Source organism: Ranitomeya imitator, chromosome 8 (genome assembly GCF_032444005.1).
Source record: "Ranitomeya imitator isolate aRanImi1 chromosome 8, aRanImi1.pri, whole genome shotgun sequence".
Taxonomy (NCBI): domain Eukaryota; kingdom Metazoa; phylum Chordata; class Amphibia; order Anura; family Dendrobatidae; genus Ranitomeya; species Ranitomeya imitator.
Window position 1 is genome coordinate 46,873,999 of NC_091289.1, and position 25,386 is coordinate 46,899,384.

At 44.2% G+C, this 25,386-nt stretch overlaps 1 protein-coding gene across 2 annotated transcripts in view; it reads left to right on the forward strand.

The window, feature by feature from the left end:
* RAC2 (Rac family small GTPase 2) overlaps positions 1 to 24,186 on the forward strand; it is a 125,939-nt gene extending 101,753 nt beyond the window's left edge. For both annotated transcript variants that reach the window (XM_069736850.1, XM_069736851.1), the window contains one exon: positions 23,855 to 24,186. The gene's annotated coding sequence lies outside the window, so the exon portion shown is untranslated. The remainder of the gene's footprint in view (positions 1 to 23,854) is intronic.
* Positions 24,187 to 25,386: the final 1,200 nt, after the last annotated feature.

Genomic DNA, 25,386 nt, shown 5'->3' on the forward strand with positions numbered 1-25,386 from the left:
TGAATAGAACTAAACCCAATGGCGACTGAAGCTGCAAATCCATTGCAGAAAACCAAAGGTCAGCTTTTGATTTTTGCTGCAGATTAAAATGCAAATACACATTGAATTTTTGTATACCAAAAATCTCCAGTGTGAACATACTCTTAGAATAAAGCGCTCCAATAGGGAGAATTTTACTAAAAATACCCCCATTCATGAAAAGGTTAATGTATTTACTAAACTTAAACGAGACAGTTCACCAAGAGAGAACCGTCACTTGTATTCTAGAAATTGCTTTTTAGCAGTTTCCTATTATACATTACTAAAAAGCACTGCGATCACAAGCAGCAGCAGTGAGCAATAGCAGAAAGCAGGAAAATCAGTGAATTCATTCATTCAGATTCATTGATCTGTATTTCATCAATAGAAAGCATCACAGCAGGCCATCTATTCTTAGTATTGACAGAAGCCAGTGTCTGTATTCAGTTCACAGTGCCGGGAGAACAGCCGCTGTGAATATGATCTCCCATAACAGTTCTTTTGATTGCTCAAAATGCTCTGGCTCATAGAGACCAGAATCTGGGAAATAATAATATATTTCAGACATACTGATTATACCCATTTCTTATACATGAAAAGCTTCAAAGAGTTGAAGAGACCTGGACATTTGTTGCGAAGGGAATAGAAGTGGCAGCATCTCATATCTAATATCCAGTTTTTAGGGTTGAAGCTGTTACCTTTTAGCCCTCCTTGATAGTACTGCATTGGGCCTCTTTGAGCCCGCCAACTATTCTTAGAAGGCCAATCTCCATTAATACATCATAAATGGGCTAACACGGACCGCCTAGGAGACTCCGTTTAGCAGATGCCAAGGGCTCCCTGGTGTTCACCGTTAATCCTTACACTGTAGTTTGAGCTTTGCTGTAGGGGTCTCTGGCTTATATCCGCAGAGTAGCTGCTGGCTGGTGGAACGAGTTGGAGAATAGCAGTGTCAGAAATCAGGTTAAAAAACCAGCAAGGCAGAGACACAAATAGATTCCCAAACCATTGTCAGTTTCTGCAAATAGATTTGCAGGACCCAGTCCATCGGCCACGTTGGAAATTTGTGACCACTGAATAGGAGCCCTCCTACCTGACTACATTCACAGCTCACCTTTTAATTGGTTGGCCTGGTGCAAGGTCACATGTCCATAGTGTCGGACTAGAGTGTCAAGGGCCCACTAGAAGCCATCCCCAGGGCCCCACTTCTCAGCTACCTGCAAATGTGACATTATTCTCAATTACAAATTTATATAACACTGAACTGGGTAGATTGGTAAATGAATAAGATGTCGCCTATGTCTGTACAGAGTGATTCAAGTTTATTGTGCCAAGTACAGCTCATTAGTGTTGAGCATTCCGATACCGCAAGTATCGGGTATCGGACGATATTTGCGGTTTCGGAATTCCGATACCGACTTCCGATACTTTCAGTATATCGGATACCGGAATCGGAAGTTCACATTATTCAAAGAGCCAGAATTCAGCCAATGAGGAATCATTAGAAGTGTGGGGACATCCTGTTCTGCATGTTATGCATGTAACCACTGGCATGGCTGTGATTAGCTGCTGAACTGATGTCATGATGCACTATAAAAGTTGCCGCCGCCATTTTGGGTTCACTCTGCTGTGAATTCAGTTAGGGACAGGATGCTGTGTTCTGACTGAGGGACAGTTTGAGATAGCAATTTGCTTCATTGTGCTTTACCCAGGCTAATTTAGCAACCGCTGTGTGAGAACCTTGTTTTTGCCTTGCAGCGCTGTTCATGGCTGTCTGCAAGGTGTCTGTGTGAGTGCAGCTCACTCTGTAGTCTGGTCTGCAGCCACCGCTGGTTGTAGTCAGCTCAGGGTGCGTCACTGCCACATACTGTTCCATTGTCCTTTTTTCAATTAGTGCAGCCTGCTGCACATTTTTTCAAATTTATCCTATTAGTGGCTTTCCATCCGTATCCTGCTAGATTGTGGAAAAACACTATATAGGATTACATAGTGGAGCTTGTTTTAGCCTTGCAGCACCGTTAACGGCTGTCTGCATGGTCTCTGTGTGAGTGCAGCTCACTCTGTAGTCTGTTCTGCAAAAAAAGCAAAAAGTTAATAAAGTTCACCAAACACTGCACTTTACAGTTGTGTAGGCCACATTAGCTCATATTAAAGTCTAGTCCACACTTTATAACATTAGTGTTTCTTATACCTGTTAGCAGCTGTTCAGGAATAAGCATGCTAAGCCCTTAGTACTTTTCTGCCTATCTTTATCAGTCTACCAAGATGAAGAAGGCAGGGAGTAAGGCGCGTGGGCGTGGAGGTGGAGCAGGGAGAGGACGTGGGGATTCTGTGCCTGCTGCGGGCAACGGTGACTCATCATCCCCTAGTTTTAGCAGGGAACAGTTCTTCATGCGCAGCTTTGCAGGAGCTCGCCGTACCCCGCTGATGCGGGACGAACAAATTTAAGCCATTGTCAGATGGATGGCAGCTAACGCATCAACTTCAATTAGTGTCACATCCTCTCAGGCACAGAGCACTGAAGAGCACCCATCTGTCTCTTCACCAGCTGCCAAATTGCCCAGGCAGTCAGAGAGCCCATGACAGGAGCCATCTCTACTTCTGTTTTCTGAATCTCTTGGCTTGGAAAGAGGGGGCCAGCCAAGCAGCAATCGAGAAATGGAAGAAGAGGCAGTATGCAGTGATGCCCAACAGATTTGTCTCTCTGAATCTGAAGAAACAGGTGGGCCAGTGCCTCCTGTCAGCACACCTCAGTACGCATCTGATGATGAGAACCAGATGCCACTTTCAGGTGCATACTATGCTGCCGAGACTACCCAGGAGAAGCAGTTGGTGGAAGAGGGTAGTGTAGATGATGAGGTCCTTGACCCATCATGGCGTGAGGAACAGGAAGGTGGAGGGAGCAGCTCTGAGGAAGGGATTCGCCGTATGGCCCAAAGAGGGAGAAGGAGGGGGAAGACTGCGTTGCCTGTAGCCTCCACTTCGGCACCCATTAGGAGTATGCCTCTTCCAAAAGCCAAAACGGGTGCTCCCAAGACATGCAGTGCCTGGTCCTTTTTTGACACAGTTGCAGATGACATTTGCTTTGTCAAATGCAAGCTGTGTCATCAGAAAGTCAAAAGAGGGAAAATTGTCAGCAACCTCAATACCACAATTATATGGAAACATGTGCAGACCAAGCACGTGGTGGAGTTACAAAAACACACTGAAGACCTAGGCCAACCTGCAGCAGCACCTACCACCTCTTCAGCTTGTGTTGTAGCCTCTTCCTCCAGCTCACACACAGCTGGTTCGGCTTCCTTACAGGATCGCCATGGAAGAACCTCTGGCACTGTTGTCCAGAGACTCAGTGTAATTCCACCCACAGCACCATGTTCCCAGTCATCCTCACACTCCCAGCCCAGTCTACAGCCATCGGTAGCACAGGCATGGGAGAAAAGGCAGCCATTCTTGGCAAACCATCCCCGAGCACAGGCTCTGAGTGCTGGCATTGCAAAACTACTGTCCCTTGAAATGCTGTCATTCAGGCTGGTGGAGACTGACACCTTTCGTAACTTGATGGCATTGGCAGTCCCACAGTACAAGGTGCCCAGCCGCTTTTACTTCAGCAGGTAAGCCGTCCCTGCCCTGCAAAAGCATGTGGAGGGAAACATTAAACACACTCTACTGAACGCCGTCAGTAGCAAGGTCCACCTCACCACCGATGCATGGACCAGTCACTATGAAGAGGGGCGATACCTTTCCCTCACTGCCCATTGGGTAAATGTTGTGGAGCTGGGTACAGATCGTGCGAGTGGCGCTGGACGTGTTCTGCCAACTCCAAGGATTGCAGGAATCCAGTCTGTACACATTGACTCCTCCTCATACTCAAGTTCCTCTGAATCAGCTCTGCAGGAGCCGTCACAGTCCATCTCCACATGGACCGGTGAACGTTTACCTGTTACGACCGATATGAGCACAGCCGTGGCCAAACTTCAACATGCCGTATTGAAATTAATTTCTTTGGGGAATTTAAGCCACACAGCGCAGGAGCTCTGGAATGCCATCAAGCTGGAGAGTGACATGTGGTTTGTGCCAGCGAATCTCCAGCCAGGAATGGTAGTGTGTGACAATGGCCGAAATCGGGTGGCAGCTCTGGCCCTAGGCAACCTCACTCACATCCCATGTCTGGCACATGTGCTCAACTTGGTCGGGCAGAGTTTTTTGAGGGACTATCCGGATCTTGATGCACTACTGCACAACGTCCGCCTAGAGTGTGCTCACTTGCGGCATTCCAGCATGGCAAGATCGCGTATTGCAGCTCTGCAGCACCGATTCTGCCTTCTGGAACATCGCATCATATGTGACTTACCCACCAGGTGGAATTCAACGTTACATATGTTGGAGCGGTTGTGTGAGCAGCAGCCAGCAGTAATGGAGTACCAGCTGCATCAGGCGCAAACAAGTCGCACTGCGCGCCGTTCACACTTCACAACCACTGAGTGGGCCAGTATGAAGGACATCTGCCAGGTTTTGCGTGCCTTCGATGATTCCATGCAGATGGCGAGTGCAGATGATGCACTAGTCAGCATGACTATCCCCCTTATCTGCCTGCTTGAAAGAACACAGCAAGCCCTAAGGGATGATTTTGTGGAAGAGGTGGAGGATGAGGAGTCACAAATGCCATCTGCTTCTGAACAGTCTGCGCAACGTGGTTCCTCACAAAGGCCTAGGCAAGGGACACTCTGTGAGGAGGATGAGGAGGAGTCAATGGAGGAGGAAGACATCTGTCCAGAGGAGGGAGTTTCACAATTCTCCAGTAGTCAGTATGTATAGCGAGGGTGGGGTGATGCTGAGCAGGCAGAGATCATGCCTCAAGCAGGGGACAGCGTTTCTTGGCCAGTTGGCAGTCTGCAGCACATGGTTGATTTCATGCTGCAGTGCCCGTCTTCTGACATCATTTGGTGTTAGGCTGACTGTGCCTGTGCGGCCGCGCTGCCCGAGATCCCACCTCGCAGTGTCTTCTGATTTATTCACACTGCGGGGCTGGGATTCATGGGCATGCGCAGTGCATATCTTCACCTCAGGCTCTCACTCATCTCCTTTCACCTTCTTCAGACTAAGCGCCGTCAGCTGATCCCTAATCGCATGCCACGGCCGTGACGCCGCACAGTCTGAAGAAGGCGGAAGGAGATGAGTGATTATTGGGAGTACACCCTCCTAGATCCTCGGTACCCGAACAACTTTCAAAGCCTTATAACACCATTGAACCGGTAGCGTAAAATGCGGGAGTACCAAGACACACTGGTGCAGTCCATCATCTTCTCCAGTCCAATCGAGAGAAGTGCTGCTAATGCTTTACAAAGCAGCTCAGTGCGTCGAGGCAGTGGGGGAAGCTCTGCACAAAGAGGGAGCAGAAGCAGTTCCTCAGCACAAGGCAAGACAAGTATGGCCCAACTGTGGCAAAGTTTTGTGTGCCCGCCACAAATGTCTACACAATCACAGATGGCTCCAGTCAGCAGGAGGCAACGTTTCCGTCACATGGTGACAGACTACATGTCTTGCACTCTCGATGTACTCCCAGATGGCTCTTCCCCCTTCAAGTTTTGGGTCTCTAAGCTGGATACATGGCCAGAGCTTAGCCAGTATGCATTGGAGATGCTGGCTTGACCTGCTGCTAGTGTATTTTCGGAACGCTTCTTTAGTATTGCAGGTGGTGTACTAACAGACCGTCGCATGCGACTATCCTCCGATAACGTTGACCGGCTTACTTTTCTGAAAATGAACAAGGCCTGGATCTCGCAGGAATTTGCCACTCCTCTTCCAGAATAAATAATTGGTTGGCTACAGTATCCAGGTCTCCTGTTGTGTTAATGATTCTACCACCTGAACTGTAATCCCTGGGGCCCAACACCGCCAGTTGCTGCTCAGAAGTGCCATCTGCACAGTCAACACATGACCCAGTGTTATTGGGTTTCAGTAACGTCAGCTGATCCCCAGCTGTGGTATCTGGCAATTGCTCCTGCTACCTCCACACTCAAACTACTACAAAAATTAAAGGGAACCTGTCCCCCCCAGACGCTTGTAACTGAAAGAGCCACCTTCTGCAGCAGTAATGCTGCACAAGCATAAGGTGGCTCTTTTAGTTATGCTCCTCACACCCGCTGAACTTAACAATTATAAAATATGTCCCCTCATACCGTGAAACCGTCCTGGAGGTGGGATTTTCCTTCGTAATGAGATGTAGCACAGCCGTCATTCATACCTCCTTGGCGCCGCCTCCTCAGCGTTGTTTTAATCTGTCCTGGATCCTGCGCTGTTTTGTTAAACCTTGGGCATGCACAGTTAGCGCTGTCCGTCTTCTGACATCATTTGGTGTTAGGCTGACTGTGCCTGTGCGGCCGCGCTGCCCGAGATCCCGCCTCGCAGTGTCTTCTGATTTATTCACACTGCGGGGCTGGGATTCATGGGCATGCGCAGTGCATATCTTCACCTCAGGCTCTCACTCATCTCCTTCCACCTTCTTCAGACTAAGCGCCGTCAGCTGATCCCTAATCGCATGCCACGGCCGTGACGCCGCACAGTCTGAAGAAGGCGGAAGGAGATGAGTGACAGGCAAAGATATGCACTGCGCATGCCCATGAATCCAAGCCCCGCAGTGTGAATAAAGCAGAAGACACTGCGGGACGGGATCTCGGACAGCGCGGCCGCACAGGCACAGTCAGCCTGATACCAAATGATGTCAGAAGACGGGCAGCACTAACTGCCCATGCCCAAGGTTTAACATAACAGTGCAGGCTCCGGGACAGATTTAAACAATGCTGAGGAGGCGGCGCACGGTGCCAAGGGGGTGTGAATGATGGCTGTGCTGCATCTCATTAAGAAGGAAAGTGCCGCCTCCGGGAAGGTTTCAGGGTATGAGGGGCCACATTTTATAAGTGTTAACTTCAGCGTGTGCAAGGAGCATAATTAAAAGAGCCACCTTTTCCTTGTGCAGCATTAGTGCTGCACAAGGTGGCTCTTTTAGTTGTAAACACCTGGGGGGTTAAAGGTTCCCTTTCAGCTTGCTCCAATTATGCCTCAGCCTACACTCTGCTTCTCCTTTATTCCCTGGGCTCCAACACCACCAGTTGCTGCTCAGAAGTGTCTTTGGCACCGGTACTCCCTCCTGCCCAGCCCGGTTCCAGCGTGCCAGCTGTTTCCGGGTAGTGTCAAGGTCACTTTGCCTCCAATACATTGTCCTGTCGTGTTGCGGTTGGGTTAGCCGACTCTATGGTGCCTGCAGTTTAGGTGCTTCCTATGTGGGCTGCGGGAACTGGCAATGAATGCTGGTTCCATAGTGCCAATAAGACAAGCTGCCCCTGTAGGACTGTGGATTTTCGGTAACTACGGCAGCTCACGGCCTAGCAATTGTTTTATCCTGTGGACCTTCTGCTGTCTATCTGAGTTCCAGCACCATTAGCTGGTTCTTAGGAAGACAAACTTGAATAGGTGCCCCTGGTTCCAGTACCGTCTGCTGGATCCAGGCAGAGCCTTTGGCTTAGGTGCCTCCTTCTGGGTATCCGAGTTCCACCAATGTCTGGTGGTCCTTGGTAGTGCTTTCTGGCACGGGCACCTCCTGCTTAGTAACCGGGTTCCAGTACCGTCAGCTGGTCCTCGGTAGTTCCATTGGCTTTTGTACCTTCGGCAACGCATCCGGGTTCCAGTACCAGTAGCTGGTTCTCGGCAGTGTCTTTGGCATGGGTACTCCCTCCTGCCCAGCCTGGTCCCAGCATGCCAGCTGTTTCCGGGTAGTGTCAAGGTCACTTTGCCTCCAATACGTTGTCCTGTCGTGTTGTGGTCGGGTTAGCCGACTCTATGGTGCCTGCGGTTTAGGTGCTTCCTATGTGGGCTGCGGGAACTGGCAATCAAGGCTGGTTCCGTAGTGCCAATAGGACAAGCTCCCCCTGTAGAACTGTGGGTTTTCGGTAACTCCGGCCGGCTCGCAGCCTAGCAATTTTTTTTTCCTGTGGACCTTCTGCTGCCTATCTGAGTTCCAGCACCATTAGCTGGTTCTTGGGAAGACAATCTTGGATAGGTCCCCCTGGTTCCAGTACCGTCAGCTGGTTCCAGGCAGAGCCTTTGGCTTAGGTGCCTCCTTCTGGGAATCCGAGTTCCACCAACATCAGGTGGTCCTTGGTAGTGCTTTCTGGCACGGGTACTTCCTGCTTAGTAACCGGGTTCTAGTACTGTCAGCTGGTCCTTGGTAGTTCCATTGGCTCTTGTACCTTCAGCAATGCATTCAGGTTCCAGTAGCATCAGCTAGTTCTTGCCAGTGTCTTTTGCTTTTGTACCTTCTGCTCCACATCCTGGTTCCAGTACCATCAGCTGGTTCTGGGCAGAGACTTTGGCTTAGGTGCCTCCTTCTGGGTATCCGAGTTCCACCAAACATCAGATGGTCCTTGGTAGTGCTTTCTGGCACGGGTACCTCCTGCTTAGTAACCGGGTTCCAGTACCATCAGCTGGTCCTCGGTAGTTCCATTGGCTCTTGTACCTTCTGCTACCCATCCGGGTTCCAGTACCGTCAGCTGGTTCTTGGCAGTGTCTTTTGCTCTTGTACCTTCTGCTCCACATCCTGGTTCCAGTACCGTCAGCTGGTTCCGGGCAGAGCCTTTGGCTTAGGTTCCTCCTTCTGGGTATCCGAGTTCCACCAACGTCAGGTGGTCCTTGGTAGTGCTTTCTGGCATGGGTACCTCCTGCTTAGTAACCAGGTTCCAGTACCGTCAGCTGGTCCTCGGTAGATCCATTGGCTCTTGTAATTTCGGGTAGCCATCCGGGTTCCAGTACCGTCAGCTGGTTCTCGGAAGTTCCTCAGCCTTCTTGTACTTTCTGCTACATTTCCAAGTTCAAGATCCTAAAGACGATGACCCTGAAGACCACCCCGAAGATGACGATGACGCCGGAGACGACCCCTGAGACGACAACCCTGAAGACCACCCCGAAGAAGACGACGACCCCGGAGACGATGACCCCGGAGACGATGACCCTGAAGACCGAGAAGCAGAAGAACAAGAAGCTGCAGAACAGAAAGCAGAAGAACATTAAGCATAAGACTAAAAATCAGAGCAAAAGATATTATCTAAATTATAAGCAGAAGAAGACTAACAAGTGTATGGGAGTGAGTCCGTTCCTCCTCGTGGTGCCCCTGGAAAAAAGCTGCTGCTGCAGGCCAAACTGAACGCGGACAAATCCTGTTGTTAATCTTTTGTGACAGGCAGAATGGAAGGTGTAATCTTCAAACTTTTATAGATAACAACTACAGGAAGGCCTGGCTGTCACAAATAAGAATATGATGAAGAAGAAGAAGATGATGAAGAAGTTAATTATGAAGAATAATAGTTGAATAAAAAGAATATGAAGAATGTAAAAAAAAAAGAATAATAGGAAGAAGGTGAAGAAGAAGAAGATGAATAAGGTGAAGAAGAAGTTGATGAAAAAGATGCTGCTGCTGAGGATAATGAAGAAGAAAGTGTGGGAGAAGTAAAAAAGAAGGTGAAGAGCATGGAAGTAGTGAAACATAAATATCTGACAAAATATAAAAAATCTTAACATAGTCAATATCTTGGTAACTCCGAATGTCTTAAAAAAAATTAAATCCTGCTATTCCATTTGATTGGGCTAAACCTCTATGCCTTTAATGTCTCCTTCACCTCCCCCAATACATCCTACATTATTCTTAGTTGTTTTCCTTCATGTAGAATTAACCTACAAGGAAAGAAAGGGTTTATTTTAATTCCGATATTTTTGCCCCATTGACTTGCATTGGTATCGGGTATCGGTATCGGCGATATCCGATATTTTTTGAATATCTGCCGATCCAATCAGATACCGATATTTCCGAAAATCAGAAGGTATGGCTTAACACTACTGCTCATATAAGAGGGTGGTGGCCAACTCCTGCATGGGTGCCCACCATAGGATTCTCCTGTTCTCCTGTGGGCCAGTCCAAGTCTGCTGTGCATCACAGAACAATGATGGAGCCTCTGATATCATGAGGTAGGAGGTGGTTCTCGGTGCTCTCAAAGTGTTTGTAATGACACATAGCTCAGCTCTACTCTACACAGTATATCAAGGAGAGAAGAGAGCAGGGCTGTGTTTCATAAAATGTCTCACAAGAAAGATGTTCAGAGCTTCTCTGGGGGCATGTTCTTTTTTCCCATCATACAGAGGAAAAAGTAACCAACCCCAGACAAGAACCCCTGGTATCACCCTTGGTTTAAGGAGAAATTTGAATCTAAATTTTACTGAAAATTAAAAAATTATAAAATACATTTTTGTCCATCCCTACAGCCAGTATTCCGTGATGTGGCCAGTTTATCATAATTAAACTTGTCCTGGTTCACTCCTTCAACCCTGGCCATTTTCCTTTTGTTTTCGTTTTTTTGTTTTTTTCCTCAACCTCTTCCAAGAGTCATAACTTTTTTATATTTCCGTCAATATAAGTGTATGAGGGCTTGTTTTTTGCAAGACGAGTTGTGCTTTTGAATGGCACTATTGATTTTATAACATAAAGCACAGGAAACTGAAAACAAGTGCGGTGAAATTGCAAAAAAAAGTGCAAATCTACAATTTTTTGTATTTTTTATTCACTATATGGTAAAATTGACCTGGTAACATAATTCCCCAGGACAGTACGAGTATGCAGCTACCAAACATGCATAGTTTATTTTTTATTTAAGTGGTGAAAAAAAAAAAATTCCAAAATGTGTATGAACTAAAGTTTTTGCGTTTCTCGCCATTTTCCGAGACCCATAGCGTTTTCATTTTTCGTGATCTGGGGCTGGGTGATGGCTTATGTTCCACGCTCTGAGTGGATGTTTTTATTGACACCACTATCAGTGTGAGACATGTAAAGACTGACAGTTTGCTTTCCTGATCTATATGTCTCAGACTGGTAATGCCCTCTTACATGTAAAATAAGCTCTGGAGGCAGATTCTCAGGGAGATCTATGTCCGGCCCATAGATCTTAACAGCTCACTTACATATTAAAAATGTGGATTTCTCCTGAATAAGACATCGGATTGCAGATATCAAGGTATCATTTTATTCACATTTCTATGACCTGGATGTCCATATTGATGGCTGACGGGGGATAATCTTACTGTCAGATTCTCTTTAATAAAAAGGAGTTTTAATAAAAAGAAGTTATTATAGGACCTTGATGAGTCATATTTTTTTTGTCAAACACTACTAGAGTATACTTTAGCAGCTACTCAGATTCCCAGCATAAATGTTACCCTGAGCTGTGAGCAACATTGTGGCTGCAAACCATTAGAAAAGATTTTTGCATTCAGGTAGAATGACACTTTAAAGGTGAGTGTGACATTGAACAGAGAGAAGCTGTTACCTGGTTACTGATTAATTTAAAGCTGATATATGATGCCGGCTTTCTGTTGTGTGAATATGTACGGTATTCATTGTTGTTGTGTGTGTTCAGTTGTACGCTCCTGTCTGCAGTCAGGTATGTGCAGTATGTGTGCCTGCGTATATAGAACTATGATATCTACATTTGCCTTTACTTTTAATCAAAATCAATGAGGTTAAATCATTTTTGTATTAAACAGAATTTATAAAGCTATTTATATAGCTATTATATACTATTTTCATTTTTTAATTTATACCCTGTTGTGTTCTGCAAAGTCCCTACAATCATGTTCCTACACCTAGATCACGCCGCATAAATAAATATTCATGTAATGCAAAACTGTCCAGATGAATAAAATATAGGGCTTTGTTCACACACAGAGTTTTTTACTGCAAATTTTCTAGTTTTACAATAAAAAGATAGTTTTTCGTCGATTTTGCCGCATTTTTCGCTCAGCGTTTTTGATAGTGTCATTTGGGCACGGATTACAATATATATTTAATACAGTTAAGTTTATTAGTTGAAAAATGGTTAAAAAAAACAACTCGAAAGCGCAAAGAAAATACAGCTGCATTTTTTTTTTGCAACAATTTTCTCGTCTTCATTGCTCTCTGTGGTTGAGAAAAACGTTGCAAAAACGTTGAAGGGATCGACATGGTGCAGGTTTTAAAAAAAAGAAGGTGCAGTTCTCCAATTCAGTTGGGGGAATAAAGAAACCAAGAGTGTGCATGAGATTTCTGAAATCACAGAGCTTTTGCTGGCACTGTAAAATACAGAAAATAACGCAAAAAAAATAACGCAGTGTGTGGACATAGCCTAGGTCGTCCCAACAGATAGTTCTATACAACATCCAGATAAATAGCATATAACGTCCAAAACTTTGTTCCCAAAGTGGCAGCTATGGATCAAATGCAGAACCGACTTCCTAAAATATCTGGTTCAGTATGAGCCTTATGCAGTACACTGAACGGATTTTTGCTGTTTATAGGCAAAATGAAACAGTGGCTCAAGCGACAGGAAGACAGAGACTATTGCGCTGCTCGAGAGTGATTGCTTCATTCTTTTGATTCTCTGTCTTGAAATATTTTTAGGTGCATTTAACAATTAAACAAATTAAATCAATTCAACCGTTTCTTAGTTATATCTTTTTCTGGGTGACAAGCTTTTCTAGAATTCCAAAGGGGGATACATTGCTGCCTAACTAATATTGATATTTTTCTATGACCTCTTTGTGCCGGGGAAGAACGGCGCCATGCACAACAGGCAGGTTTAGTTACAGTTACCTGCCTGTAAGTGCTTTTTTGTTTTTTTATAAAGTCCCTAATACCCCCTTTAAAGTCACCTTTTGTTTTTTGTCTGGTGTCATTCATTGCCTTCTTTGAGAACCCTTTAGAACCAAAAAGTTACACATTCCTCAAAATAGCGCAAAAAAACTGTACCGAGATAACAGTCATGCATAAAATTACTCCAGGGGCGGTACATTCGCACCAAATTTTGCGATGGTCTGATGAATCGCCATTGATGAATCAGCCAAAAATATCTGGAAACCCCAAACACCGGATACAAAGGTGATTGGAAGAAAAAAAAACAGTAGAAAGCATATAATAAATACTTTAAAAAAAAGGTGCAAATTGAAACAAGAATTCAGCGCAAAAGATAAGTAGGCGAAAAATAAAAAAAAATAGCAAAAACCATGCGGAAATGATTCGACCCTAAGAGCAATTTTGAGCAAGAGAGTAGAAAGGGAGATTTGTTAGATTAGTGAGATGTTGTGATAAATCTGCATAAAACTGTGGATACTGTGAAATAACCAGATTGGGTGGTGAAGTGCATGCCGGTGAACTTGTGCACCACAAGAAAATTCTAGAAGACAGGAGTTTGGATTATGGAAGATGTTATCCCTAGATTGTTAGCAGAATGAAGAGTAGGGTGGTAGAAAGGGATGATGAAGGAGATGTAGGGTGGCTCGGCATTGTGGGGACCTTTGTGGGTGAGAGTGATAAATTGATTTAGTAATCTATAGCAGATGGGCAACCAGTGCAATGACTGGCAAAGGGTAGAGGCATCAAGGAGAGCTAATGAGAAGAAGACCGAATAGAGTTGCAGGAATCATGATGAGAGTGAACCAGGGCGACAGTAAGAACGTTTTTATAGTTTACATGGTGAGAAATAGCGAATTCTGTAGATGTTTTTGTGGTGAAGGTAACATGCACTGCAAATGATTGGATATAGGGAGTGGAGGAAATAGTACTGCAAATAAAAATAAAAAAAGTTTAGGTAGGTTAGTAGAGAGCGTAAACACAAGACGTTCAGTTTTTCCATTCTCCCTTCAGTGCTATTGGATAGTTGGGTAGCATCACCTGAGGAAACTGACAGCCCTTTTGGTTGGCACAATGCCTTCCAATAGGTAAATGTATCTGGGAAACGTCATGTCAGAAGAAGACAACCCAAGGATATTACATAAGCATTTTTTTTCCTTACTTTAAAGGATACTGATACTTACTGATCACCTCTGGGACTCCTATGGATACAGAGAATGGAGATCTTCAGGGCGCTCTCCAGCAGTCCTGTAGACATGGAATGGGACGGTGATGCTCATGCTTTCCTATGTTTCCTTGGAGTCAAACTTGATTGTATAAAACAAAATTCTGTAGCACTCCAACTTCATCCAAGGTGTTTTATCTGAATGTGTAATGAACATAATGAAGCTTGATTGCAGTCATGATTTTCTCACTGTCGCTTTTCACACTCTCTGAAATCCAAAACTGAGTTTTATCTCATAGGCACTGCATACCAATATTGATGCATTCATCCACTGATCTAATGTGTACTGGGGCAACTATTCATTCAGTAGTATTTCAACTTGCCCAATCCTTTGATCACTCTCAAATTGGGCCGGGGTAGCATGAGATAGAATAAGATAGGGGTGCCTATTTTAATTATAAGAGTTTGATACTTAATCCCCAATTGTATGATTATTTGCTTCCATAGATTGACATTCATTCCATATGTATGAAGGCTGACAAAGCTTTGCAGCAAGGTTGGGATGAGCCTAGCTCTAGTGTTGTTCAATAGCTGTGACGTCTACCCCAACAGACATGTATACATCTGCAATCATAGAGACTATTGATTGGACCCAGACAGAAAGTGACGGCCTATCCTAGCGATGACTGTTGGACTGGGGTAGCATGGACTAACCATTAACATTCAATTTAGGGCCCACATTTCAGCCACATGCAAATTTTACATGAATGAATGATGAGGTTTCTGTACATAGTGAATCAAATGTATTGGACAAACTACAGCTCATTGTTATGGAGTGGCAGTCTGAAGTAAGGGATAAGGACCTTAAACTGTCCCTGAAACTGCAACCCTAACTATCTCTGTCCCAGGGGTACTCTTGATGGTAGAGAGGTCTGGGTCTCTGACCTTACTATGCTTCCCTTAAACCCTAATTTATCCCCTCCCCCCTTCCTTGAGGCAGGGGACAGAAATGTAAGGGAAACAAGACACAGAGACAGACATGAAAAACTGAAAACCACTATCATACAAAAGCACTCACCAAAAAAAGGGAGGAAGATAGGGAAGTGGAGAAACAAACAAACTAAGTAGAAATAAGGATAAGGAGATTAACACTCACAAACCCAATCCACACAGAACACTTCAACTACATCTCCCAACTACACAGCTCAACACTTTCCAGGAAGAAGATTCTTTCACCAGCAAGGAAGAAGCCCGGAGTTAGTATAAGTAGGGAATCCTTAAAGCTTTAGTCACACTAAACGACTTACCAGCGATTACGACCAGCGATACGACCTGGCCGTGATCGTTGGTAAGTCGTTGTGTGGTCGCTGGGGAGCTGTCACACAGACAGCTCTCTCCAGTGACCAACGATCAGGGGAACGACTTCGGCATCGTTGAAACTGTCTTCAACGATGCCGAAGTCCCCCTGCAGTATCCGGGTAACCAGAGTAACCATCGGGTTACCAAGTGCAGGGCCGCGCTTAGCAACCCGATATTTACCCTGGTTACCATTGTAAAAGTAAAAAAAATAAAACACTACATACTCACATTCTGATGTCTGTCACGTCCCCCGCCGGCGTCCACAGGGTTAAAACTGCTTTCGGCAAGAGCGCTGCTAATGCACGCGCTGCTGCCGAGAGCTTCCCTGCACTGTGTGAGCACCGGCAGTAACAGCGGTGATGTCACCGCTGTGCTCTGCTTTACGGCCGGCGCTGACACAGTCAGTGCAGGGAAGCTCTCGGCCGGAGCGCGTGCATTAGCAGCGCTCCTGCCGAAAGCAGTTTTAACCCTGTGGACGCCGGGGGACGTGACAGACATCAGAATGTGAGTATGTACTGTTTTTTTTTTTTTACTTTTACAATGGTAACTAGGGTAAATATCGGGTTACTAAGCGCGGCCCTGCGCTTAGTAACCCAATATTTACCCTGGTTACAAATGAACACATCGCTGGATCGGGGTCACACACGCCGATCCAGCGATGACAGCGGGTGATCAGCGACCAAAAAATGTTCCTGATCATTCCCCAACGACCAACGATCTCCCAGCAGGGGCCTGATCGTTGGTCGCTGTCACACATAACGAGATCGTTAGCGGGATCGTTGCTACGTCACCAAAAGCGTGACGTTGCAACGATATCGTTAACGATATCGTTATGTGTGACTCCAGCTTAACCCTTTTAGCACTGATGGATAGGAAATCCATTTAAAATAGGACAAAAATCACACCGTCTCTAAAGAGGACCTGCGATTTATTGCCCATTGTGACCTTTTAACACCACATCTCCCAGGGGGAACGTAACAGTGTTGTTACATTGGGGGGTAAGTGGCTTATGCCTGCACAGGAGCCAACCTGGGGATTCACCTGCTCTCCTGTGGGCCAGTCTCAGTTTGCTAGTGATAATTTATATGACAGGAATACCCCTTTAAATATAAAGTATACTGTAAGGAATATTACAGTCACAGTATATTAATCTTCCTATTTGCGTATACCTGCTTTAATCCAAGTGAGATGAACTAGAAAAGACCACTAATTAGATGCAATAGTCTTGGATAACAGTGCTGCTACCGCAGTGTTCTGGAGATGCAAGTATTATTGTTAAAGGTCTTGCCATAAATTAGCATTTGTCGTGAAAACATACATAAAAAGATGTACATGTTTTCTATGTTACTGAAACCCAAGGACAAGTGCCAGGCTTTTGCATTTTTTTTTCTAAAGGTTTAGATGAATAAAGACATTAGGTGGAATCATAATAAAGAAAATGACAGCATTTGGGGGAGGATGTTCCATTCTGTATACGGTATATGTCTTGTTTTATTCATCCACACAGCTTGGAAATGAGCAGCAAAACAATTTAGGGTTCACACAAAAAACCTTACAGCCCCTGTGAGTTATAAAAAGCAATGCAGCACTTATTCAACTGTATGAGGCCTTACTGGACCTGTCTTTCCTTCCAGAACTATATATACAGAGACATACCAAGGGTTTTTTCTTACAGATTTTGCATCAAAAGTTTGTAGAATTCGTTTGTGCTTTTATAAGGAAGAATCATGTCAATATTGCTAAGGATTAGATCATGGCTTCCATGCTCAGAGCCATGTGCACTGACATTTAAAGGGATTGTATGGTCTTAAGCTACAAGTCTGCAGTCACTCTGTAAGTTGCCCGAGACGGTAGCCATGGGGGCTTTATAATCAAATCGTGTCCCAGTCCATATGTGATGTGCTGTGTAAGGTGTGTTACGCTCACTTACAAGCCAGAGATCTTCCCCGTATCCACGTCCACTTTTCCAGGAACAGCCATACACACATCAGGGGATACCAGGTTCATTTTAACAAGTTCAACTTTACCAGACAGTTCAAGTACATCCATCTTTAGCATGCAGTATTGGGCACAGCATCCTCCACCACTTGCCTCATTCACAAAGTCCCTTTGCATCATTTTCTTACGTTCAGCTCAGACTATCCCTACTTTACCAGATCCTTTTAGCCTAGGGATTCCTCACCCGCATCACAGTATTCCCGAGAACCGCTGCGTTTCCTCCACGCGGTTCAGCGTCTATCTTTCTTTGCATGGAAGGCATTAAGGTGCCCTCCATAGCACCTCTAAAAGCCTGTAGGCTCCGGATGTTGCAAGAATGTCCACAGGGAATTTCATACGGCCTCATACCACAGAACAATTTCTCCACACCGTGCTTCCAGGCCACTGCACCTTGAACTTCACCTTGCCTCCAATGAACACTTTCACTAATTTACCAAACCAGGAAGTCGTTCCCTTTTCTGCTTGTCCTAGCGACCTCCCAATCTGGGCTAGTTCCAAACATGAATTGTATCTTGCCCTACTGTACTTACAGTGACTATCTCTATCCTGAAGGGTTGATTGTGACTTGTAGGATCGCTACTTCCAACAGGTGGCGCTATAGAGTTTAAGTCATCTTTTTCTCAGAAGAGGCAATTTGCATATTATATTTCCCAGAGGAGCATTGCACGGCGAATAAGCCTCCTTACCTTGACAAGCCAGAGATGGTATGTCACTCTCCATAAGGAGAAACGATACCCCTTAGACCCCAGTCCAAAGCCTCTCACCTAGCCAAATTAGTTCTCATGCTTCGCACTGACGAGGGCCAACAGCCCGAAACACCGTGTCTGCGAATTGAGATACTGATTTGGCTTTTATCCTAAGTCATATTGCACGACTCGTTAAAGAGTTGATTGTGACTTGTAGGATCGCTACTTCCAACAGGTGGCGCTATAGAGTTTAAGTCCTCTTTTTCTCAGAAGAGGAAGTTTGCATATTATCTCTATCCTAAGCACTGAAATATATCCTATACTTTCAAAACACCTAAGCTGAGTGCATGTTACTCAAACTTATTATTATTAATGGCCTTCAGCTCGATCTCGAGCCACAGTGAGTTGATGGATGAACACTTTGTAGGAAGAACGATCGTTTGCAAGCCTAGATAGGTCCACCAGGGTCTTCTTATCTTTACAGTATTCACAAAAGCAACATCGGTACCAACAACACTATGCATTAGTTACATTACTAAAAACCGCATGACACAGTACACACTTCACATGGACCAATAAACAGTAGTAAAACCGCACAACACCATTCTTAGAATTCGACATTGTTTTCAGAGGCAGGGACAGGGCAGTCCACATCCTCACAACTGTATCTGACAGCAGAATTGTGAATCCTCACATTGCGCACACTGCACACTGTGAGGATTCTACTGCGTCAAGAACTGCAAGTTCATGACCACAAGTATATGATTTGCAAGCATGTAGTCGTGTGCCGACTAGATGGTCATGGGATTGCTCAATACAAGTGCATTGAATGAGGCCGGGGACAGTCTAGTTGGAATATGGCCGGGAGTATGCAAATCGTATACTTGTGGTCGCAAAGAGAACCCTTTTAAAGTACTTGGCAGGTTTTGACACCCCAATCCTAAACTACCTCTTCAGAAGATCAGACTGAGGCACTTGAAGTGTTTTTTAGCACTTCCATAAAAGCTAAGAAGCTTTGTGCCCCTTTACTGTTATGTATATCTGGGCTAACTTTCAAAAAAGTAATTCTTTCTCCAGTGATTCATTATTGCCATTCTTTAAGGCCATGTTCACACAGTGCGTTTTTTTCTGCGGAACCGCAGCGTTTTTGCCGCTGCGGTTCCGCAGCTGTTTTCCATGCAGGGTACAGTACACTGTACCCTATGGAAAACAGGAACCACTGTGCACATGATGCGGGAATCGGGGAAAAAAAGCCGCGCTGAATAGCCGCGGTAAAAAAGAAGTACCATGTCACTTCTTTTTTCGGAGCCGCAGCGGTTCTGCACCCATAGACCTCCATTGTGAGGTCAAACCCGCAGTAAAACCCGCAGATCAAAAATATATCTGCGGGTTTTATTGCGGTTTGTGGTGCCGAACCGCTGCAGCAGGAAGTGCGGGGAAGCGGGCGGAAGTGCGTGGGCGGAGTGTGGCTGCCCCAATCCCACCCCCCCATGCTCCGATGCCCCCCCGTACTCCGATGCCCCCCCCGTACTCCGATGCCCCCCCCGTGCTCCGATGCCCCCCCCCGTGCCCTAATCTCCCCCCCTTATACTTACCCGGCCTCCCGGTGTCCGTCCGGCCGTCTTCTCCCTGGGCGCCGCCATCTTGCAAAATGGCGGGCGCATGCGCAGTGCGCCCGCCGAATCTGCCGGCCGGCAGATTCGTTCCAAAGTGCATTTTGATCACTGAGATATAACCTATCTCAGTGATCAAAATAAAAAAATAGTAAATGACACCCCCCCCCTTTGTCACCCCCATAGGTAAGGACAATAAAAAAATTAAGAATTTTTTTTTTTCCACTAAGGTTAGAATAGGGTTAGGGTTAGGGTTGGGGTAGGGTTAGGGGTAGGGTTAGGGGTAGGGTTAGGGGTAGGGTTAGGGTTAGGGGTAGGGTATTTTCAGCCATTTTAACCCTAAAAAAACTTCCTAGAAAACACACAGACTCTGCATAGAAAACTGCATAAAAAAAGGATCAAAAAACGTATCAAAAAACGCACCAAAAAAGCACAAAAAAAGGACCAAAAAAAGGACCTGCGTTTTCTGCCAAGAGCTGCGGTTTCAGTCCTGAAAAAAAAAGGATGGAAATCAGGAACGTGTGAACATACCCTAAGATTGCTTCTACCATTGCTACTTCAAACTTGCCTCCATTTCTGTTACATATGATCTAGCATAGCCTAGAGAATATATTCTATGAAATGTATTAAGTTTAAGGAATAGCTAAACTTTCATTTTATTATCATTTTGTCCAGCATGGAGAGTTATGAAACTATACAAATCACATTATTTGGGGATTTTTCTTTATTCCTCTAAAAAAAAAATCTTATATAAGTGTCTTCTAAGCCCCTGCTTTTTTCCAAGTCTATTCACCTATCTTCAGCTGCATTGATATCAAAATAAACTTTTTTGGAGTACAGATGATGGCAGTGAAGGATCAGCACTTGTTTCTTCCTCTTAGTGTTGTGCTTATCAGAACAATCTCCTGCACCAGCTTGTCTGCAGAATTCTCAGACACAGAGGTTGAACTGACCATTTCACTGCCATCATCTGTACTCCAAATGACTACATTTTAATATCAATCAAAGCTTAATATACAAACAAAATAAGCAAATACCCTGCAGTAAATAAATAAATAGCAATAGTGCATGAAAATAATATAGGGTACTTAGCATAATTTTGATTAAAAAAAAAAGAAGCCATCCCACCACATCAAGGTGACCATATTCTGGATGGTCCTAACCTCAAGTATTAAAACCAAACATATGTCAAATGACAATGTGACCTTAAATGACATGCAAAATTTTTATAACTTTCCATGCTGATCAAAATGATAAAAAAAGTAAACATAAAACTTTAGTTACTCTTTAAAGAGATTGCCCAGTGTCATGCAAATTTTAATGCCACTGGTGAATGAGTGGATGGAGTCTTTCTTGGTCAAAACCCTTAAGAATTGGATTTCAGTTGATTGCCCAACAGCAGTCAGCCCAAGACTTGGACTTGTTATTTCAATGGGGAAGGGACAGACTGAATCTAAGATACCTCTACAGCAACTTATCTTTGATTGGAGAAGTACAAATTCAGATTTCTGAGGATGGACTGACAGCCCACTGAGATTTCCTACACATCCCACCAAAACCAGCAATATTCAGAAATCTATGCTATGGCATTTACAACATACACAATGGCAGCTCCAACGGCTTATATATCAAATGACTTATCTTAATATTTATAGTAAGATAGTGAAAAAATGGAAAAACTGTTATGTTTTATTATCCCCTAAAATGTTGTATGTTTGAAAGAGATTTGCTCTGTCAAGGCAAAATATATATTGTGCTCCATCTAATGAGAAGCCGTGTTATTTTCCATGGATAATCTCCGCTTCACACAATCCCTATGTATAGAACTATGAATATAGCTCTGTATAATGTGGCTGAAAAAAAATATCGCATTATAGTTTTGACAAGTCTGACAATGGTCATAATTTGAGAATTGACCTTGTCCCTAAGCGTGGTGGTGTTAAGAGCCATCATAGCCATTTATGTCTCTTTTTGAGCTCCCCTGCAGGAGAAAATACATGGCAGACTATTACATAAGAAACACGTGCTGTGAATGGACGTGTCAGGTGCCCCAGAGGAAGAACTGCTGTTGGTAGTACCTCTACATCCAGGCTAATAGATGGTGAAGATAATACTTTTTTTGTACGGCACCAATATATTCAATAGGTCTTTACAATAAAAAAAAAAACATATACAGTACAGTACAAACAAAATCAGACATTATAGACTAATAAACTTAAAATAACAGGATTGTCCACAAGAGCTTACAATCTATGAGGAAGCCGTGAAAGTTTTTATTCTGTTCCTTCTTCTTTCAAAAGTACACAAAAAAATGCATAAATCAATCATCTTACCAAAGCCTGTGAATGATCAGATATTAAGTGCATATGAGTGCATGAAGCATTGGGTACTGAATTGATTGGCATCCGATTTGGGGGAATAATGCAAAAGGAAGGGTGGGAAAGTTGGAGAAAAGTTAGTTTAAGGAGGGTTAAATTGCTGCCTAAAAGATGTTGTCTTAAAGTACGACTAAAACTATGGATATTTGGAATTAGTCTAACTGCCCGTGTTGCACATTTCAGAAAACTAGTGCAGCATGAGTAAAGTCTTGTAGACATGGAGGTCAGGATTATGGAGGTCAGGATTATGGAAGATGTTGGGTTTAGGTGTGACACGAGCCGCTATAGAAATAATAAGTCCCAAAAGTGGAGAGAAAGACTACAATAGCAGATAGTAATATAATACTACTTACTGGATAAGAAAAGGGAGGTCAAACGATCAGAGGCCAGATCCAGGAAATGGCACAGTACAGCAAGAGGAAGTCAGAGACAAAATCCAATTCATGAGTCGGGGTCAGGAAAATCAGAAAGGCAATATAGTTTACAGGGAGCACGCAAAAGAGAAGTCAGGTAACAAACAAAGAGTCTAAGTCCAGGAAGGGAATAAAGTCAGATTGGGTCAGGCACAGAGCTCAAAGAGATCAGACTTACACAGGCAGCAGCAAGTGTACGATTGACACTGGATGGAGGAGCTAGCATCCTTAAGTAGAGGACTAATCAAGAGAAGTGAACACAGATGATTGTAGCCCAGAACCAGTACAAACAAAAACAGACTGACAGCCTCCACACAATAGTAACATAGCAGACCAAGACAGTGTGGAAATTGTGACATTAGGATTATTAGCAAAATATTGAGCAAAGGTGGGGTGTAAACAAAGATGAGGAATAATTGTACTTGTTTTTTGTTATGTACACCCTTTTTTCTATGTAAAGCGCCATAGAATAAATGCCTCTATAATAATAATAATAATAAAGAGATGAAAAGCGGTGCAGCACTGTGGAGAGCCTTATGGGTGAAAATTATATGTTTATAAAACTTGAAAATGTAAAAAAGTGAGCGATATGTTTATATTGTATTTTATAGCGGAAGGATTACAAGTGCAATGGCTGGCACAGCGTGGAGGGATCAGTGTAGAGGCTGGACAGAAAGAGGAGCTCAGTTGCTGTATTCAGAATAGATGTAAACAGAATGCATGGCATGTAGAAGAATGGCTAATAATGATTTACGGTATTCAAGGGATTAGAAATCAAAGCAATAATTGTATTTTTCCTCATATCCACAGTTTGTAAAATGGCGGATTTTTTTTAGATGTCTCTAGGTGCATTCAAAACGAATCTATATTAAAAGCAAATTATAGATCTGAATCGAACATAACCTGAAGGCAGTGACCATGCTGCCTGTGAGTTATGATTCTAACCTGTATTAATTAGGAATGAAATTTTAGAGCATTTGCTAGGGAATTGGATCCATTACTAACATCTGTATTCATTGCAAATAGCGTGGAGGAACTGCGAAACTTTAATTATGTTTTTATTAGAATCATTCCCTGCAGTACAGACCTCAGCCCTGCAGACATCAGTGTAATCCCGGCTCCTTGTCATTGTGTCTATCAATGTGCTGCTGACAAAAGGCTGCCGCTAATGCTGTCCTCGTCTGTAGACCCTGAATAGCATTGAACCTATCAAGTCTAAAAGTGCGATGAAGTGAAGTCTCCATTCTTAAACCTCACCATTTCTAAGATATTGTGCTATTCAGACGAATGACAGATTTCTATCTATGGGCAGTTGCTGTACAAAAAAAACTCCAAGATGTCCCTGTGAGCTTCTCTTATTATTCAGATATGCGAGCACACGCTATCAAAATGCTAATGATTATGAATGGCTGTCACCGGCATCGTTTCTTGCCTGACATAAGGTGAAGAGGGCATGGTGTATCCTGCTCGTATTGTGCCAGCCACGCTGTTTCTCATTGTCTTTTCTTTTGTCTTGCACAGGATTCAGAAGAGGATTCCCGGGTATGTCTGAGAAGACAATGACGTAACCCTTACGCCAAAGACTTGTGTTTGCTCCTTCTTTCTATCGCCTACGACCCCCTGATGCGGTTTTTGTTGCTGCCCAACACATCGTTCCATTTAATTAATTGCTCTCCCATCCACTGCTGTTCTTCTTCGATCTTTTCCCTATTAGTCGAGAATACATCTAATTAATATGTCTTATTGGTTTTGCTTTTTATATATACACTCCTGTACATGAGACGCAATGGATGATATACTTTATTTGACTTTTGACGGTTGCCTGTAATAAAGTCCTCCTACGTAATTCCGAACCCATGCCTGTTATGTCGTCTGCCGGACCGTGCGATGAGTAGACAGTAATATATGTGACGACGTGTCTGCAGTCCGCGGAGACTTCTGATGCGGCCGCGTATAACATGGGTGCGTTGTGGCATGCGAGTGCCGTGCTCGAGGGCTGGCAGAGGAGAAGGGAATGAATGAGGTAGGACGGATGCATGCGGAAAAGATGAATGAGGCAGAGAGAGGGGAGAACGAGTGTGAAGAATGACGCAGTAAAGGGGGGGAGGTCACTGTACGACTCTCATTAACCCATTGTTTGCCACTACGGAAAAAATAAAGGGATTTTAATACTTTGCGTGTAGAAAATTTATAGCACGTAAAGGGTGGCAGACATGGGCTCTCATATTTACATTCATTTATATAGTCTGTTTTTTTGTTACACGAACGCTTGCAAATTTTGCAAAAAGAAAAATGACAACGCTCAGCATCATCGGGGTTAATGTTGTATTTTTTTCCTCTCTCCGTCTTTCTTCGTTATTTCTGCGCAGCGTCTCTATTTCCTTTTTAATTTCTCACTCTTTCTTTCTGTCCATCCCTCTCTCTCCCCTTATGTATTTATAGCTCTCTCTCTCTCTCTCTCTCTCCCTCCCTCACTCCCACTCACTTCCCCCCCTCTCCACCTTCTCAGCCCCTGATTGGTTTGCAACCTGTGTGCCACTGACAGACAAATTCTTGATACGGGGAGAGATAGAGAGACAGAGGGATTAGGGGAAGTGAACAGGTTAAAAGAGAGGAGATAGGAAGGGGGAAACAAAAAAAATAGCACAAATTCGGAACGGAGGAAAAAAAGAGGCAGCAGAACCTGAAATCCGCACTTGTACCTGTGAGACTGACCCATCCAAGTCACCCTGAGACTGCGAGCGGCACCTAGATCTACTCTACCTGCTTGTATGTAGGTGCCATGCAGCTGCAAGGACCAGAGTGCTAGAACAGGTAGGTCCCTGTGCCAAAAAACACCTGCAAGTGCATGCCAAATATTGACCTAAAAAACTCTATTCTTTCTAAATCTGCAGACAATGAGTGATACATATATCATTCCTTCTTTTTTTTCCACCATGCATCTGCATTGACAAGTCAAAGGCTAACTATGCCATCTATATCCTTTTGTATTTCTTTTTTGCAACTTGTATCCACAAAAGATCGTGTCGCACTCTCTCCTTAATTGCAGAATA